This window comes from Falco cherrug, chromosome 5 (genome assembly GCF_023634085.1).
Source record: "Falco cherrug isolate bFalChe1 chromosome 5, bFalChe1.pri, whole genome shotgun sequence".
NCBI classification, from domain to species: Eukaryota; Metazoa; Chordata; class Aves; order Falconiformes; family Falconidae; genus Falco; species Falco cherrug.
This window is the reverse complement of record NC_073701.1, coordinates 29,033,320-29,049,012: the sequence shown is the minus strand read 5'-3', so window position 1 is coordinate 29,049,012 and position 15,693 is coordinate 29,033,320. Positions and strand designations below refer to the sequence as shown.

The following is a 15,693-nucleotide window of genomic DNA, read 5'->3' as shown; positions in this document are numbered from 1 at the left end:
GGAGCTTATCTCCACCTCTTATCGCTGTCCGGCCTGTTAGGGAATTAACTCAACCTCATTTACAGCAGAGAGTATTCTAATACGGTGTAAGTATGTCTTCCAGTCTATAATTGAATGCTCTAATTATATAACAAAATTGAATGTCATAGCATAGATATTGCTTCGTCACAGCTGTGTTCTGGGACTCATGGCCTTCATCTTGATGCTTCTGCTGCATAAAGGCTGGATACTTTACAGCATGATCTCACCCCAGGAACTGTTGTATGATTACATGCAACACATACAATGCGTGCTTGTATTATGGTGAGGCAAGTGCGGGCTATGGTTTATATCCCCTTGCTGCTGTCAGCCTTGAAAGCCCCAAGTGATCCAGGTAGTGACATTTCAGTCAAGGTTTTGATTCCAGGAAACAAGCCTGTTCTTCAGTGCACCCCCATTCAGAAAAATGTGTAAACGCACACCAAACTCATCTTCACTAGGTACTTAAAAAGAAGGCACACATTTAAGAACCTCTCCTGAATAAGTCTCTTCACTTCAACTGCTATATACATATAAATACATATGGGCTTTGGTGGGCAGGCTCCCAAATTAAAATATATATATATATATATATATATATATATATATATATATATATATATATATAGTTGTGGAGCTTGGAGAACAAGAACAACCTCATTTTGGAAATTAGGTTAAACCTCTGTGAAAATAGTGAATAAACTCTCATTATGAACACATGTAAGAAACACTGATGCTCCTTCATGGAGGCAGATATCTAAAATAACAGCAGTCTGTACTCAAAACACAGACACATGCTGCTGCTCAGGACATAGGAATATATATAGCACAAGAAGGTGGAAAAACTTCACCAGATACCATTGAGAAATCTGGGCTATGTGTGGGTCTGATTTTATGAGAAAAGTAGAAGAAAGCTGAAAACAGACTGCAGAGTTTTACTTTTTTAAAAAAAAAAAAAAAGCACAGAAATAGTGTTTTGTGTTAAAACTTGGCTGAGAAAATGGCTGGGAATTGTAGCAGAGATGATATATCCTGAATTTATTCAATGTAACAGGAGTCTGTGTACCCTCTTACATCAACAGCATCACCTCAAAAACATGCTCAGATCTAAGCTCAAACTTAACAAGCTGAAGCTGAAACAACTTGGTAGATCACTCAAAAAATAACCACTTATGTTATAGATATTGGTCACCTTGCAGATCAACACCAGATTGCACACCCAAATATTTATGGTGAAACAGCAGAACTGTCTCTAATGCAACACGGTTTGATTAAAGATCTGTAATTCAGTCTGGGTAATAAGAAATAAACCATCATTGCTTACGATGCCAGTAGGCTCCAGATATCTTTGAAGATACATGAAAGGCAAAATCCCTGTAATCAGGGATCACGTAATTTCTACCGTGGCATGACTACCTGAGTCCCACACCTGCCAACTCTTCTTGGCATGGACTTTCTCCCCAGTCTATCATGACTGCAGCAATCACACGGCCTTGGCAACAGGCCCCTGGCTCCTTGAAGTGTTTGGCAGAGTGCTTTAGTCTGGACATCAGCTGCTCTCTTCATCTCTAGAGCAAAAGCTTTATTTTCCTCCCCTTCAGTAAGGTTCACAACTATTACCTCCAGTGGCAGCTAACAAAACAAGCTAGCGAAGGCAGGCTTTTTCTTCACAGAGAAAACAAAGCAGTTATGGGGAACGTATCTGATTGTCCAGTAGCACTTACGTTATTCTTACTGTGTTCTTCCAATAGCAAGACTGGGACATGCAGTGGAAATGAGTGTTTTCCATTCCTTTCTGTCCTTTGTTGGTGTTTCTGGTGGACACGGTTGAGATTGATCACTGTCAGCCCCGTGAGGTAGCTCTTCTTAAGATCTCTAATGAACATCCTCTGCTGCACACACACGGGTCTACACAGGATCGTTTCGTGGGGGATTCTTGGGGGCTGCCATTCCGAGAACACACACTAAATACATCCTGTGCTCCCTGCTGGCTGGTGAAAGGTGAGCTGGTGGGCTGTTCCACTCTATGCTGAGGATAGAGCCCAGTGTTCAGACTTTTCATAGGCACTTTTTTCCAATGCATCTAGTTTTCTAGCATCTTTGATGTCTCTACTTTCCAGGGACTATTTTAGCATTGTAATTACATGTAAATAATAATTTTTAAAATCTAGGTTTCATTCTGGGACTGAATGTCTTGCATTTCTATATGCTGAAATGAGTACAAATGGTGGAATTCTTTCCCAATCCTTGCTGTCAGTTCCTTCCTAATTACTCAGAAGTGGGATATGGACAGGACAGGCAATCTGTTCTACTTTCCCAGGATTTGTGTTTTCTAACATGACTTTGATGCTTGGTATTAAGATTTCAGGGATGTTTGCTTTGATGGCTGATTTTGTGTCCTGTTTGGCTTCTTGCTTTTTTTTACTAGGTTATGTATCTTCACAGCTTTTTTCAGGTCTATGGCTCAGTAACACAATGCTACTAGCACAGTTTATGCTTCCAAGGTATGTGTAATCCACCCCATGGTAGGCTGCTACTTGTGCTGCCTGCATAGCAGCTATGTATGATAATGCAAAACAGAAACAGAAAGCAAGCGTGCCCTTGTTTTACACCAGTGTTCAAAGTGAACTGGTCTGTTACTTAGATGCACTCGCATATGCAGCCATCCATCCCTCTGCAAGGCCATGACGATGGAGGACAAGCTGAGTGCTGTAGTTCCACAAGGTGTTCCAGAAGCTGTTGTCAAGTAACCTTAACAAAAAAAATATCAATGAAACTAGTGATGAGCAAAGCCTGTCATAGCATGTTATTTCAGGATGCTTTTTTGTGTGAATATCCAGTTTTCTGGGCCTGAGTCCAGAGGCTGTTCTCCAATTTTGCATCCATCATCCATGTCATCTTGTGTGGCATTCCACTGCAAATGACCTCCCCTATAGCACAGGGCAGAGAGACACTTTCCCAGTGTCATATTCAAATATTTTAACAACTTCACGTTAGTTAGTTAGTTAACTTCACGTCATTGAAAGTTGGGGGGGGGGGGGGCGGTTTCCCCCAGGTTTTATTCAACAACGTTTTAAATCACTAAATGACTTTAAATCATTTTTGCAGTGACATCGTGGGATTTCAGCATTTCTGCTATGAACAAATTATCTTTCATTGCGTTGTCGCTGCTACCTGCTAGACTACAGCTTGCTTTTCTGATATCACTGCTGAGCTAGTGGCAATCTTCTGTTGTTTGAAGTCACATCATCTCATGTTCACAGAATGTCATGTCAAGGTAGGGCTGAGTTTTGGTGCTGACTTCTTTACAATGCTTTGCCCATCTATTTTGTCTCTGTTGTATGTTTCCTTATCTTTGCTTCTGATCAGCCCATTTCCTGTTTAAACTACCCGCACAGGATTTTTGTAACTTGGTAAACAAGATCTGTGGTTTCCTACCATGGCAGGAGCTTCAGTTTCAAGTGTTCTGCCTTTAATATGTTTCTGTTGATCTTTCCTTGAACATTATTTTTCACTGATTTGTCTGCTCTCATGTTCCTTTTTATAATTCCACGTTTCATCAGTCTTAGCATTAAAGAATTTTTATTTCTGAGTTTTTATTTTCTTTATGATGCATCCTTTCTGGGCTTACGCATTTTGTTGTTATGCCTGTATTGAAGCTGCTGCAGACATTTCGCATTGTTTCATGAAGCAGCAAGGCAAATTTAATGGCTCACTCCCACCGAAAGGGCCCTGCCCAGCCTTAACTCCTTCCAATCTTAACCACATGTTCCCACCTCCTCCTCATGCTGTGGTGCTCATCTGTCTCCTAGTGAAATAGTTCAGCTAACTAAATCAGCAGAAAGCCAACCAGTTTAAAAAAACTAATCAGCTGCTGCCAGGTTGGTGAGCTGAAACAGCTCACAGAGATGTTGGACGAGGGCCAGCACTAGCTCAAGAGAGAGACTAGGAACACCAGGACAGGACCTGGAGAGAGATGGGATCACCTTACATGATGGCAGCAGCGAAGTTTTACAGACTCAGTCATACTGGGAAACATCGTGCTGAGAATTCTCCCTTTGTAACACCATTTTCTCACCTCACCTACCCTTGGCTTCAACAGTAACTCGATTCACAGGATCACTGAATGATCCAAGCTGGAAGAAGTCTCAGGAGGTCTCTAGTCCATCCACCACACTCAATGCAGGGTCAACGCTGAGCTCAGACCAGGCTGCTCAGGGTTTTATCCTGTCGTGTCTGGACAACCTCCAAGGATGGAGACTGCCAAACCAATCTGAGCAACCTGTGGCAGTGATTAATTATCCTCACAGTGAACATTTTTTTTCTTATAAATCTGTGCATGGTCAAAGTCAGAATATCATGCAGCACTGTTTCTTTTTCAGCCTCATGTCACTGATTTCTAAGTCATTTTCCCTTTGAAGTCCATCCTTCCCAGACTTTTCTGCTTGGAATTACAAACACCATCACCAATACCATCAGTTACATAGCACATCTGACCCCAGCTGGTGCTCATATCAGTATCTATTTCTCAGAATCCTTTTGCCATCTGGCAAGGTCCACATTTTTAAGGCAGCAAGGTGCTTAGAAATACGTCAGACAGAAAGCACAGATCAGTCTCCCTCCCACCATTTTGGTTGATCTTTCACACACTCTTACTATTTGTACACAAGGCCTAGGCTGGCTGTGTGACCCCAGCTCTGCCTTACTGAAAAAACATTGCTAGGCTATGAGTGACAGCACATAAACTTAAACCAAGCAAGATATATATATAAAAAAGTAGAAACAAGGACAGAAGTGAAATTGTTGAGTTGGTAGCAGTCACTCAAGGACTGAAGGAAAAAAAATATTAATGGAAAAAGCCCTAAAATCCTGAGAAAAAAAAATCAAAATAAGAGATAGCAACTCAGCAAAACTGAGCATCCGCCTATCGTAAGGAGTGATGGAGACTGGCGCTTCTACATGTGATTACCATCTGCCTGACCAGCAGAACCCAGCGGGTACCTGCATCAGAGGCAGTGAGGACATTAGTGCTTAGGCTAATAGCACATTACTCCCAGCCATTTATTGCATGTGTGATCCAACAAATAGCATAATTGCCACATACTCATAAATTTATCTGTGAGCCTGCTTTCAAGCCTCCATGAGCAGGAAAAGACAGCCAAATAAAATTGAGCAAAAACACTGGGACGGTTATACTATACCACTGCTCTGTCCATTTCTGATTGCTATATTCATCTTTGGTATTAAAGTGGTCCTTGAAAAGAAATAGGCTGAGTTTTGGTTTTTCTTTAATTCCTACTCTGAAGGCCATTTTGGAAATGCATGCTTACGCTCTTCTCCACATTTCTGTGTCATAGCACAGCATTGTGTAATATCCATTTTGGCATGTGTGGTGAAATGCATTGCTTAGATCACCTGTTTTGCTGGCACACTTCCTTCTTCTCCGTCCTAATTGCCGGATGACGGACTACCTTCCTGGGGTGACTCAGCATGCAGGCTGGCTGGCTTACCCATCATTCCCTCATCATCTGCAGACGGATGTGTGTCAAGACAGGATATGGGTGGAGATGGAAGCACAGCCCAATTACAGAACCAAGAATGCAAGAGGGAATGTGTGAAATTAATATTGGTAGAGTGGAAATGCTGGCTTTCTTCCTAAAATCTTAACCTTAACCCACCTGTTAGGATGGCTTCCAGCAGAGCCAAAGAATTGGGCTGGTGTTGCAATCTAGGGAAATGGTATTCACAGGCATGACAATCCACAGTACCATCCATTAGCCAAAGAAGCTAGCCACTGAAACTGAAAAAAATAAAAATAATAAAAAAAGGAACAAACTTAAAGAAAAGCTGGTTTTTTTTCAAGTTGAAATAAACTATCGGTTTATTTCAGATAAACAACATCATTGAAAAAAAGAATTAAACAGTGGTGGGAATGCCAAGGTTTGGGAGATGATGCTGAAGAAGATAGAGGGGGGAGAAGAAGTGGCAATTTGGCTTATAAAGCCCCATGCTGTCCTGTGGCAAGGTCAGCTGTAATCCTACAGACTCATTAAGGACAGCTGTCTGGGGAAGGAAGGCAGGGTGAGTCTGCTGTCCCTTACATTTTTGCTTTGTGAGCAGCCAGTAATAGGAGCAGTAGCCCTCCGTGATAGACCAACACCTGGTGATCTGCCCAACAACAGGGCCCCCACAGCTTGCCAGCACTTGGTGATTTGGTCCAACAGCAGCTCTGAAAAATTTCTTTTTCCATTGGCGCATCAGTACAGATGTGTGGCCTCACTAAGTTCAACGCGGTCAACAAAATTTTTTTGGCGCATACACAGTTATTTACCAAGACATGCAAACATGCAGTGCTGCTGTTGCCTCGAATCAGCAGAGTTAATTTTAGCATACACCAAATTTTCCTGGAAGCCAAAGGTGAGTTCCAATTGAAAATTGAGCATATGCATAAATGTCTGCCAAACTGCAGCCTGTATACATGACCTGATACCTGGTGTTACATGTTTTCTGGTTTACAAATTTTAAAAAAAATCCTTCAGATCTGAAGCTACCCAAACTCTCGTAACACAAACAGGACCTTTTTATTCTCAGATGTAGAGAAAAATATTTGGAAGAAAATATGTTACGAATAAGTGACTACATAGAGCTTTTCAGAATTCAAAAGGATTATTTTTCCATCCTCATCATTAACATTAGTTAACCTCATTAATTCCCATCATTAATCATTGATGCAAATGAGCAACTGCCTAGAGGAGAGTGAGACCCGAATCACTGTTGAAGCTGATGCAATAGCAGGTGCAGCTCGCCACCTTCTCCAGCCTGAGAGCTGCCTGAACACATCAGCTAACACTGTTCTACTGACCACAAAGCCCATGAGCAGCCCAGGCAACCTGCCTTTTCTCCTTCTGAACCGGCTGGAGTTTGAGAAGGAGCTGGGGCTACCAGGAGGATGTTGAAGACACCAGGCATGAACCCAAAGAAACCATGCTCCAATGGCTCCGATACTCCACTACGAATAAACCTGTTGACTACAAGTGGTGTCACCTGACGGGAGTATATCAAATCAGTATTTAAGAAACAGAAGTCATTCAATCACTTACAAGCTAATGGATCCTATTGGTATCATATGCAGAGTTTTAGAACACATTTTGAAGGAAGTAATAATTGATAGCTAGATAAATGGAAAAAGGGATTAGAATGTATTGATCACTCAAAAATAAAAGATCATGCTAGAAATCATTTTCTTCAATAAAATGGAGACAAACATTCTTTCAGGCTACTGGAAAAAAATAGCATTTGGTATAAATCAAGCCTCAACGAAAGTGTTAAGTGATGCTTGTATAAATACACCACATTGGACATGCTGTGCATGCAATACACACTATGGTAATATGCAACATTATCTAGGAATGCATAACGTAGATAAACAGCAAAAAATAGAGCCGTGAGTAAGGCTGACCGTGATCCCTCTTCCTGCTTACACCCTCAAGTCTTTAGAATACACTGTTTGAGTATGAGATTCACAGTTACATTTCGCAGCTAAATTGTGATTAGTGTGTGATGTATACAAAGTTACATGCAATGGGACTACATAAGCCTGTGAAAAATACAGGGCCAGTTAAGCTGAGGGCACTGAAGAGAGAACGCCTGAGAAATTTAGGCTATGACCCCAGGAAATGAGTGAAGGATATGAGAGAGAAGAGCAGTACGTTCCTACTAAAGGAACTGGAAAGGGAATTCAAACATGAGAAAAACACAATGATGTAGGCCTGAGTGGGTCCTCAGCAGCCAGGACATCACATCCAGCTCAGGTGCTCTAGTACATCATGACCACAGCCCTAGTTATTAACATGGCAGAGTGAATTGTCACTAAATGGTGATGATTGCCACTAAACTGAGCAGCCACTCCGTTGCACACCACTGTCTGTATGTAAGGGGGAGGGGGTGTTACATCCTTTGGTAAGAACAGAACGATCTGTGGTTTGTGCAGCCCACCTCAAATTCAGAAAGACAGAGTGAAAACTGAAAACAAAGTCCTTTCAGCTCTGAGAGATTACCAATGTAGGAAGACATATTTACCCATATTTCTGGACAGCTGTCCCCAGACTTCCTCCCCCTACATCCCTTCTGAAACCTCCAACACACCAGGGAACACGTTGTAGCTTCAGTGCATTGTATTCCTTCATCTGAACAATGCCAGCCCGTCTGGTTACGCGCTTTTGTAGGTGACAATCTAATGGCTGCCACTGGTACTTTCTAGGATTATGCAGCTGTGTTTTTCCACAATGCTTCTGTCAACTCATGCCCTGCTCTTGAGAAAAGAGATTCTAGATTTAGCTTAAACAGTAGTGATACAAATGAATGGTTGCCTCCAGCACAGTTCTGTGGACTGAATAGGCTGAATCAAGACATGTTTTCTTCATAAAAGCGTATCACTGCAGTAAGAGCACTCCACTGATCTCTTTAGCAAGAATTAATTAGAGAGGAAATAGATACTGAAAGAGCCTGAGCAAAATGAGCAAAAATAGAAAAACAGGAAGGAGGTGCTGGGGAAAGGGAAGTAGCTAGAGAAGAGGAAGAAACAATGAGCCTACCAAGGGGAGAGAGTATACTTTTCATTATTTTATACATCATTGCCAAAATATGTAAATACCAGCTATTTGCATCTGCGCAGGCTCCTGGCTGTGGCCAGCCCCTGGCTCCTTCCTTCCAGGCCATGGCAAGGAAGCCGCAGCATGCAGCCAGCTTCGTTTCCCTCGCCTGGTGAGGAGCAGCATTGTGGGGACCTTGTTAAAGTCCTAAAGCAGTTTAAGCAGCTTAAACTGCTTTATAAGCTTAAAGTGTCTAAGTCTTCAAAGCTGCTTAAAGCTGTTTAAGCTGCTTAAGACACTTTAGGCTGTTGGCATATGGCATGGGGCTATATGCAACATCCTAGCCCACAGACCAAACCATCCACCTTCAGTTTATCGGTGCTAGCAATGAACCTGCCTCATCAGGGCTGCCCTAAGCAAGCTCAGATGAGCTGAGGTTTGGTAGTTTGGTTTAATTGTCCCTCTGCACTTTGGGATTAAGGCTGTCCTTGACACCTGACAGGTTTGTCCCAGGTTCTTTGAACCTAGGCAGTGTTTTACTATTCTACAGCAAGGGTAGGGTGTCTAATGGTAGACCTGAAGCTAGCCAAATCCATTAGGTTAGTATTTATCCATTTGCACAGCAAAATTCACAAGCTCCAGTATTTGTTTACAAAAGAGAATGTTCTCACGCAGTATGAAATCATTATTCTGGTGTCCAAAAGTCATGTATATTTTTAAAAGAACAAAAGAACCAGCAGACAGTCACTGAAGCGTGGCCTAATCAATAAACACCAAATCTAAACATTTTTTAATTTCTGGAAAGTCATATTTTGTCCAGACCCTGATCTTATCTTAGAGGTTTATGACCATCTTTTTACTAGCCTAAAATAATGATGGTGACTTCAGGTACTTCGAGTGTTTACAGTCATATTTGGGTCAACACCACAGTGCACTGTGATGACCACAGAGTTCTCTAGAAAACATTCTTGAGATTTTTTTTTATATACTAAGTAGTGACTAGAGTTTGTCAGAAGTTTTACACAGCTTTGAATTTCAAGCAAAGAGCACATTTTCTGAAAACCTTAGTTTTTCTCAGTTTTCCTTTGGGACTATGATTTTAAAAAGATTTGGTTTGAGCTAACACAAAAAAAATCATATTGCAGAATGCTGCTTTATTTGCACTATAATTCTGGTTTGCATTTAGTAGGTCCCCTGGAGGACTGCGGCTCCTATGTTCACTGTGTTCCCCTACCTAAGATATACGTGTGGTACACCATGACTGCAACATTTTGGGTTTTGAATGTTGAAATGTTAAATTATAATTCAAGCCCTCAGAAATTTCCAGTCTTTTCAGAACACTTACATTTTTTCTCATTCTCATCTCCCATTCCCATTTTTCTAATTTTCAAAATTGGAAAAAATTCTAAAATTTTGAATAAAAGCAATTGCTAAAATTCAGGATTTCTCACAGGTTGAGAAGTCCTGACATGTTAGTTTTACCGAGGTCTGTATCTGTGCTGTTGTTTTGCAGACCCACTGGCACAAAAACAAGATTCTGTCCTTTTCCATTGGCAAAGATTATTTGATCTGTGTTTATTTTGGATATGTTTGTTTAATTCCTCATTTGAGTACTATCATAAACGATTAGGTCATTACTGCCCCGGGAGAATAACTCGTTTAATAGTTAACCTGTGCTTGCAAAGCTCTTCGATAACTCGGAAAAAATACTGTAGTTTGCACATGAATCATGGAAATGTAGACTTGGATGGGCTCTCAAGGGGTTATATAGTCTGTTATTCCTCAATACTTTTAATCAAAGCTGTACTTAACCTTTGTGAGGTAGAATAAAAAACAAAAAACAAAACACAAAAAAAAGACCCACCACACAAAACCAAAGGAAAACAAGTTGGTTTTTTTTCAAGAAGTCCGGAGAACAACCTGTGTAATCTTCCATAATGAATATGTCCAGGGCTACACATGCAATTTTCAAATGCTTCCTTAGCAAAAGCCTGTTACGGATTACCTTGTAATAACTTGTACACTCTGTCATGGTTCCAGGGATCTCAGCCACCTACTACAAAAGTATTCATCTGGTCCATCTCCTAACTTTGAAGAGAGGCCACAATTGTCTTCATAATTGTAGATGGCAGTTCCTCTGATCTGTATCTAAAAACATTAATATCAGGGATTATACAAACTTTTTAGGTAATATATTCCAGTGATAATGTTTTCTACTAGTTACAACATGTTACTATAATACCTCTTACAGTACAGCTAAAAAAAATCCTTCACATTCTGCCCAAATCTTTAATGGGCATGAAAAAAACGTATCACTACCCTCTTTATAATAAACTTTTACATACTTGAAGGCTGTTGAACCACATATAGCTTTATATTGTCTAGATTTAAAAAAAAAAACCAGCCGTGCTTTATGGATCCAAATTTCCAGACTTCTTACCTTCTTGATCTTGATCTTATCTGGATTGTTTCCATCTTATCTATATCTTTCTTAAATTATGGTGCTTCAAAGTAAAATAAGAGTAAAATTTTAGCTGAGGCCTCACCAGTGCCAAGAAGAGCACACTACTTATCTCTCGTCTTACATCTACTGTTTTGAGCAGACAATTCAAGAGAATCTAGAATTACATTTATGTCTGTTCCTCAACAGCATCACACTGTTGACTCATTCATGGCCCTCATTAATCATTAGATATTTCTCTGCAGTGACATTCTGTGGTTGTGCTTTTGATTTCATCCTCCCAAATGTACTCTACAATTGTTCAAATTTTTAATGTTGGATTTCAGAACCCATCCAGATACTTTTGAAATCTACTTCTGTCCCTGAGCACATTTTGCAAATTTTTACATGGTGTCATCTACCAAGTTCATGAGCATATAATTATTTCTAATTCTGTCATCTATAAGTCTGAAACGTACAGAAGCCTATCCATTGGGAGCTGTGCAAGATTCCTTTTCAATGTCCTCCTAGTGCAGCTACCAACAATCATGTGTTAGGTTTACATTAACAGTGGATTGAATTAGGAATGATTTCAAATGGGACAAATTTTCCCAGTTCATTTATGAGCATACAGGACAGTGTGAAAAACCTTAAGTTGAGATACATCTTGGGTCAATATACAGTCATTTTACTGCTTTTCCTTATCTATTGGACCAGTAGCCTTCTTCAAGAAGGAAACTAGATTAATTTGACAAATTCACTTTGGCTGTTTCTTATCACCTTACTATTCCCATGGCATGTATGCATTTACTTCTCAAGAATCTGTCCCATTATCTTTCTTGGTATTGAAGTTAGGCAGAGTATTCTCTATTTCCCTAGATTCTTGATTTCCCATTTTTAAAAGCAGAAATGGTTATAACTCTGCAAACCAGGGCTGCAGCCAAGAACTTCTTAACAGTGCCAGAATGTGAGCCTGCTGTGAATGCCACATTTAAGAAAGCTTATTAAATTTCTCTTTCCCTTTCCCTTTCCTTTCCTTTCTTTTTCTTTCCTTTTCCTTTTAAACCATGTGCCACGATGGCAAGAATTAAGAAAGAGCAAGTCTTTAAACTGAATGGGTGTTTTCTTCAAAATAATTTGCAAGATGTATATTGTAATGTCAAATCTCTGATCATTACCAAAGATCAGACATGTGATCCTGACTGTATTTCCATCTTAGGCTACATGGTTACTGCAGGCCCTGGTGACTTATCCACTCTTCCAGGAACTCTCAAAGTTGAGAGCTCAGTATGTATTAAGTGATTTTCAGCAAGCTCTAGAGACTTGTGGACATCTAATTTATTCAAATATTCTTTCACTTGTTTTTTTCCCTATTCTGGCATATGTCCTTTCCTCTTGTTAAAAAAATAGCGTTGTTAAGTACCCATCATTAATGTTTATGTGCACGTGAAGAATGCAGCAAAGTAAACAATAAAACATTTCACTCTACTCAGTATCTGTTATTTGTGCCTCTGCCCTTCTCTTCCCCTAAATTCTTGGTATTTATAGAAGTCTTTTTCTTCCCTTTTATGCTCCAGAAGACTTGCAACTCATTTTGTGACTTAGTCTTCCTAGTTTTATCCCTAGATGTTTGTGCTACTGCTTTATTACTCACTCACTCACATGCCCTCACTTTCACACTTTGTAGGATTTCCTTTTTGATATTCAGGTCACTGGAGAATTCTGGATGCAGCCATACTGGTCTCTTACTACTTATCTGTCTTTCACATCAGGATGGTGTGCTGGTGCATGTGCAGCACTGTTTCAATTGCTCACAGGTTCATTTTCCTTATAATTTCTTCATATGGGACAATTCTTAGCAGCATCCTGAATTGCTGTGGTATATTAGTGGTCTTTATTTTTAACTAGCTTGCTTTAAAAACAAAATTAAATGAAACTGATACATTTCATCTGACATTTTCCACATAAGAAAAATAACAGGTTTAAAATAGATAATATGTGGCTCTAAGCAACTTAATTATATCCCATTTTAAAGAACAACTTTGCCAGCAAAAAAAAGGCATGTCAGGATTCCAGCGCAATGATTTATGATCCTGTCATAGTGACAGATATTCTTCATGTATCTCTGACATCGTAATCTGGAGTCAGTGTGCTTTTTTTTTATGTTTGCTGGTAAAAAGAAATGCACTATATAAACACATGGTTATTTGTCTTCAAGGCTCTGCCCTGCATTAGCTTGGCAGGTCTAATTTTGAGATGAGTTCTGTAGTAAAACTAAATTGTTCTAGTTTTGAGAGGAGTTCTGTAGTAAAATCGCTTTAGCAGTGATATTGTACCACAAAACGAGCACTGCAGACCCAGTTGGGCCCCCTTACTGGATGCTGACCAGGCTGATACACTCTGATCCAGCAAGGATCTGGCATGCTGCTGTGCTCTTCTGGCTCTTGGCAGACTTCAGCCATCATCTCTGTCTTCAGCTTCTCAGTTCATCCTGAGGGCTGATTCCTGATCTTAAGCACCCCTTGTCTGCATTCAGGATTTACTACCTGTACCTCCTGGCTGCTGAGATGCAGAATTTAAGCCTATGGGAGAGACACTCACCGAAGCATGAGCAGAGAAAGGCATAGACTTATGTGGAGGAAGAGAGACGTCAAACCGTAACAATAAGGAGCTTTTCTGCAGCTCTGCCTCACTTGCTGCGGTTCAATAGCCCTGCACCTCTAGCACTTTCTTAGCTACAATAATTGTTCTTGGCACCCATGTTTCTGCTTAAAGGACTACTGAGAGACACTGGAGGACAAAGACTTCAGTTCAATAAAGTGGTGGAGTGACACAAACATGTAAATATCTATATACATCCTTCTTGCAGTTTTGCTGATGCAGTGGAATCACACTAAAGGTTTTTACCAGCACAGCTCTATCAACTAGGGATTGTACTTCTTCACAGCACAGCCACATTGGTGACAGATTGTAGGACAGACATAGCTAAGCTTCAAAGGTTCCCCAAAACACATCTCATCTTGCTGTAACAGGGAGCTTCCTAATAAAATTTTGTCTTCTATCAGTTTCTGGTTATGAGGGCATTGCTTTGCAGCCCAGATCTCTGCTACGGTTATGTTTACTGGTTAGTCTTTTTCAGCTCCGAGTTCTCAGAACAAGGTGCAGATAACTGTCATACCACAAAAGGAAGAAGCTATAGAAAAACCCCTTTTGCCAGATATGACTTTATAACCTATCTTCATTGGGAAAAAAAGTGTGACCAGCTATAAATTCACCCTTAAAAATGTGAAATATTGCAACAAAGAATATTTAACAGTGAACCCTCCAGACTTGCACTATTTTTTATGAAATGCACATTTTGATAAGCTAGATTTATCATCTTGATAAACTAGGCTAGGGTAAGAATCAAATAAAACGGTTCAGCACTGAGGGAGCAAAAGATGTTAATTCATCTTTCTCATCTCTAGTTTCTATGAGTAAGCCAGCAAATAGGTACAATAATCAATAGGCAATCCAAATTCTGAATGTAAAGACTGACTTCCTGAATATTATCAACAAAGGATGACATTGCTGTGTTCTGGGGTTTCCCGAATAGTACATCACAGATTGAACTAAACCAAGTTTGCCCTGCTTATTTCTACCACGTGACTAATAGTAGCATGTCTGATAGGTAAAAGGAGATATTCTGCTATAGAAGATGCCTGAAATCTTGATGAAGACAGAGTTTGCTTAACAAAAGGCACAGCTACATGCATAGGGGCCCGATGGAAACAAACCCAACAGTGTGTGCTCAGGGATGCTAGGGTTCAGGCCAGTCTGGGAGGTAGAGAGGCACCAAGAGTGGCTCTCTATCACAGCTGATAACCCCTGACCTTCATCTAAAACAGTTACACAGCTTCCAGACCACAGCTGGTGCACGTGGGGCAGATGCAAAGCAAGGGTGGAGAAGTTTGGTTCTAGCCCTGACCACTCATATGGCGGTGGTTTGAGATACTCAACCACAAGCTAAACTTAGCAAAACTAGAACATGAAAGAAAATTATTATATGAAAGCTAGAAAAAAATCTTATTTTAAAGATGGTAGAACTTATCCATGTCAGTTCTGCAGAGTTTCAGACATCTGCAAAGTTGAAGGCTCACACTGTATTCTTTAGGGTTTAGGAAATCAATAGAAGTTAACCTTTAGGCAATAGAGATGCGAATAATTCACTACTGTGAAAATAAAGTTTCACAGACGGTTACTATTTCCTCCCTTCCTTAGGGCTGCAGATCTTTCAATTTATTTGGTCTTTAAAAAAAAAAATGCAAGTGACATTGTTCAAAGATTTATACTTGCAAAATCAATATATCTATCAGCTACTACAGAAACTTACTTGGGTTTGAAATATTTACAACATGGCAGAAGAGCAAAGTATGAGTGCAGTTCCTTGTGTCATCACAGAGCTGTCCTGTTCAGAAAATGTTCTTTTTAGTTTTCTCCATGTTGCAGAAAGCCAGAAACAATAACCAGTAATCATATTACTTCTTTTTAAACGTATACCTTTAAATAGAACCCTTAAGGAAATACTACTACTACTACTAATACAGCATCTAATATAAATTCTTGATCATGGCCATGAACAGACATATTGTGTACTTTTAAATC

General features: G+C 40.1%; 1 long non-coding RNA gene across 2 annotated transcripts in view; it reads right to left on the bottom strand.

Moving 5' to 3' along the window:
- The window catches only part of LOC114014732 (uncharacterized), a 102,442-nt gene that overhangs the window by 4,275 nt on the left and 82,474 nt on the right, over positions 1–15,693 (bottom strand). Inside the window, exons 3-7 of one of the 2 annotated variants that reach the window (XR_003558352.2) lie at positions 10,615–10,757; positions 8,098–8,329; positions 5,697–5,818; positions 5,434–5,546; positions 1,448–2,769 (exon numbers count right to left, since the gene is read on the bottom strand). This is a non-coding gene — a long non-coding RNA (uncharacterized LOC114014732). The remainder of the gene's footprint in view (positions 1–1,447; positions 2,770–5,433; positions 5,547–5,696; positions 5,819–8,097; positions 8,330–10,614; positions 10,758–15,693) is intronic. The other variant, XR_008732590.1, reaches the window with a different exon arrangement.